The sequence below is a fragment of the Eumetopias jubatus genome, unplaced genomic scaffold (genome assembly GCF_037043125.1).
Source record: "Eumetopias jubatus isolate StellerSeaLion01/CBP00866 unplaced genomic scaffold, mEumJub1_p1.0 scaffold_5, whole genome shotgun sequence".
Lineage (NCBI taxonomy): Eukaryota > Metazoa > Chordata > Mammalia > Carnivora > Otariidae > Eumetopias > Eumetopias jubatus.
In genome coordinates, this window is record NW_028274811.1 from 141,044,408 (window position 1) to 141,048,738 (window position 4,331).

The 4,331-nt window shown below is 37.0% G+C and overlaps 1 pseudogene; it reads right to left on the reverse strand.

Moving 5' to 3' along the window:
- Window positions 1-608: 608 nt before the first annotated feature.
- Window positions 609-1,361, reverse strand: LOC114204883 (transcription initiation factor TFIID subunit 9B pseudogene; annotated as a pseudogene).
- Between the last annotated feature and the right edge of the window lie 2,970 nt (window positions 1,362-4,331).

Below are 4,331 nucleotides of genomic sequence, written 5' to 3' on the forward strand. Positions count from 1 at the left end.
AAGCCTCTGGGGAAGAGGTAGTACAGAAAATGAATGGGATCTGGAGATGGGGTTGAGGACATGGGAGGTTAGGGAACACCAAGAAACAAATACACTCCAAAGGAATTTAGAATCCCTTTAAATCCATCCTTTCCAAAAAATACTTCCTAAAGTTAGAGATTTGGTCAAAAAAGTTGGTGAAAACAAAAATTGTGACTATTTTACCTTATAAAAGAAAGTAGTATTTAAATGTAGATTAGAAATTATGCTATTAAAGATTAGTCCACTGATCAGGCTGTAGAAACTGAAACTTAAGTGCTGCTGTCAGTGATACGAGGCAGAAAACTGCTTCCAAATATAAAATTGTCATGGTAGAATTCAACATTAATCAAAATATTCAGAAACAAATACTTTATTCCTTGAAGCCTAATGAAAAACCATTGGTATGCTTACCCTAAGATACCTGTTTTAAGAAAAAAAAAGAAATTAACAATTTAAGCTAATGTGAAAAATACTGCAGGTACATTTAAGTTTTCTAAGATAAAATTTGAGAAGATAGAGAATATTCTAGTTCAGTATAATGGGCTCCAAACCGACTACACGTTTGAAATACATCTTGATTGTATTCCTTACATAGTATCATTATCATCATCTTCTTCGTGTTTTCTCTTCAATGGGTTTGATTCATTGGTCATGTTCTGTGATGAAACCATGTTTGTGGTAATAAGAATATTTTTGGGTCCAATTATTGAAGGATTAATCAGAACGTTTTGAACGGCAGTTGTTGCAGGAACTGATTTGACAGGTGTGGACTGAGAAAGTGGAATCTGCACCGTAAATCTTTGGCTTGTCAGTGACACTGGAAGTGCAGCTTTATTTGGGACAGATATTTGCGGGGTTGGTACAGTAGGAGTGGAAGGTCTGCTACCAACAGCACCAACACTTAACTGTGGTACTAGTCTTCCTTGGTTAGATCCCTTTTTAATTAAGGACTTCACCCTATAGTTTGGAGCTGTTAAGCAGTATCTGTCAGGTGGCAGTCTGTGTCCTGCATATGGCTTAATCAGTGGGAAAGGGGTTTGATTTTTCTGCCTTGCAATATCCAGTAAAAATTCTCTCAGAGGCGGAGAAGTAAAAGATTGATCAGCATGACACTGGATTGCCAGTCTCACATCATCTGCACCAACATTAGGTTTCTTAACATGGCTTGAATAAATTTTTGCATCATCCAGAATTGTAGTCACATATCAGAAAGCAAATTCCAACATTTGATTTATAACCCTTGGTTCATACTCTGTAATTCCCATATCCTTCAGGATTTGTGCCATCACCAAGGCATCTCTCGGAGTGTTCTTGGGAGGTGCCATCTTGCTGGACTCCATGTTATCCTGCCACTTGTCACCCGGAGAGAGAGCCTCTTTTTATTCTTTTTTAAATATTTTATTTATTTATTTGAGAAAGAGAGAGAGAGAGAGCGTGCTCATGTGCACATGAGCCGGGGAGAGGGGGCGAGGAGGAGAGAGAGAAGCAGACTCCCCACTGAGCAGAGAGCCTGACGTGGGTCTCTATCCCAGGACCCTTGAGATCATGACCTGAGCTGAAGGCAGATGCTTAACCAACTGAGCCACCCAGGTACCCCTTTCTCCTCCTCTTATAAGGGCTCTTATCGTTGGATATACAGATCACCCAGTTAATCTTGAGATCCTCTACTTAATTATATCTTCAAGGACCCTGGTACCAGGGGTTAGGACTTGGACATATCTTGGGGGAACCACAATTCAACCCAATACAGGGACCTTTTTTCTTATTTTGTACTGCAATATTTATTTTATCTTTTAATCTTTTAAATTTTTTTGGCATGATTTTATATGCAAAGCTTCAAAAAATTTTCACTGTCTCTTTCTCTTTGTGGCCACTGTTATTACTAATTTCACTTTATGAGTATTACTAAAAGTACTGAAAATGATTATGATTTATGGAGTAAAGTGGAACAAAAAATTATCCACTCCAAGTGTCAAATAGCTAGATATGGATTGCTGCTGGGCTGAGTTTTCAAAGGAACACAACAGAAAGTGGATTAGAGGCTGGAAAGAGAAAAGTGGGAGAAGAATCTGAGAACTCATCAGAATGGTGAAGACTCAGTAGAGGCTGGAAAGAGAAAAGTGGGAGAAGAATCTGAGAACTCATCAGAATGGTGAAGACTCAGTAGAGGCGGGAAAGAGAAAAGTGGGAGAAGAATCTGAGAACTCATCAGGATGGTGATCTCATCGTGTAGAGCCTAACAGCATGAGCTTCGGAGTTGGACAATCAGGATTCATCACCCCAACCTGTTGCCCTTACAATGATATTTGACCTTAGCATGACTTCACCAAGTACAGGGACTTTTCAGAAGAGGATGCAGGAAGGGAAACTCATAATCAGTTTTCACTTGATGGGCATGGAAGGGTGCAAATGGAGGACCTGGTGGGCCCTGCAGAGCTGGCAAGGATGAAGCAGATCCAGGCAGCTTGGGCAGAAGGACAGTGGGGGAGTGGCTCTGGACACATAGACGATAACACGCGGGCATGAGGACTGGGAGAGAAGGAGCCAGCCAAGATGTGCTTACTTCAGTGCCTATTCTTTCATCTGTAATGGAAAAATGGAAGATGAAAGAAGACGAATGAGCTACCCAATTAGTAGGCCATGACATACCAGTGCTAAATGGGCCTGTAGAAAAGAAATCATCCAAGCTCCTCCATTTTCAAAGAGAAATGTGAAGTCTACAGAGGTCAGATGTATTATCTGGGACAACTCATTATGTTGGTGTGGAAGTCACCATTCCACAGTGCAGGAAAATTATGTGTAGCTCCTGTAGTAAGCTGTCATCACCTGCCACAGAGACTCCTTTGAATGCTCTCCTACATGTTTATACAGAATAACTGGTGCCAAGCAAATACACCTATGCAAGTATTGCAATTATAGCCTCGAATTTATTACAGGAAGAAAATAAAAACAAAGTGAAAAAGATTAAAAATTGAGTCAAATAATACACTTTACTCAGAAATACTTACCTTGTGTAAATTTAGTCTCAGATATGTTAAATGACAACCACTTAGAAATGCATTACAGAATTCCTTTAATAAAATGTAAAATCCAGAGTTAATAGCTATATATATATTTTAATGACACACATTTATTGCTGCACATAATTCATTGCATATATTAAGTATGAAATTTCCTGTGGGCAATAATAAATGTGATTTATAAGTCACAAGTTTGTGTGAAGTCTATTTCTTATTCTCTTGAGGACAGTTCCAAAAACCATAAAAAAATAGAAAAAAGTCTAAAACAATTGGAGATGTATTTGTTTGTGGAATCATCTTTGTTTCAGTTCATTCTACAAGATATATTTTAAAATACAACTAGCTTATTTATATTCCTATCATAAAAATTATACAGAAATTAAAAGATGCAGTCTTAAGGCTTTCTTCTTTTTAATCACTCAAGGAACATACTAATTTTTCAAGATTGTGAGTAAATAATTTTCTTCTGCCTTTTTTAAATTTAAAAATGAACTTTTACTACTACAAAATTAGTGAATATAAATGATAAATTTTTTTTTAAATAAGGTTAAAAAAATGAAAACACAAGGCAACATACTAAATGGGAGAAGGTATTTGTAAATGATATTTCCTGATAAGGGGTTAATATCCAAAACATATAAAGAAATTACACCAGAAAAAAACAAATAATCCCATTAAAAATGGTCAGAGGACCTGAATAGACACTTTTCCAAAGAAGATGGACAGATGGCCAACAGACTCATGAAAAGATCCTCAACATCGCTCATCATCAGGGAAATACAAATCAAAACCACACTTAGATATCACCTCACACCTGTCAGGATAACTAATATCAAAAAGACAAGAAATAACAAATATTTGCAAGGATGTGGAGGAAAAGGAACCTTCATGCACTGTTGATTGTAATGTAAATTGGTGCAGCCATTGTGGAAAACAATATGGAGGTTCCTCAAAAACTTAAAAAGAAGAATACCAATTTCTTCCATAAGTGTTCTATAGTTTTCAGAATACAGATCTTTTACTTCTTTGGTTAGGTTTATTTCTAGGTATCTTATTGTTTTTGGTGCAGTTGTAAATAGGATCCATTCCTTGATTTCTTTTTCTGCTGCTTTGTTATTGGTGTGTAGAACTGCAACAGGTTTCTGCACATTGATTTTATATCCTTCAACTTTGCTGAATTCATGTATTCTAGCAATTTTTTGGTGGAGTCTTTCAGGTTTTCTAGAGTATCATGTCATCTGCAAATAATGAAAGTGACTTCTTCCTTGCCAGTTTTGGTGTCTCTTATTT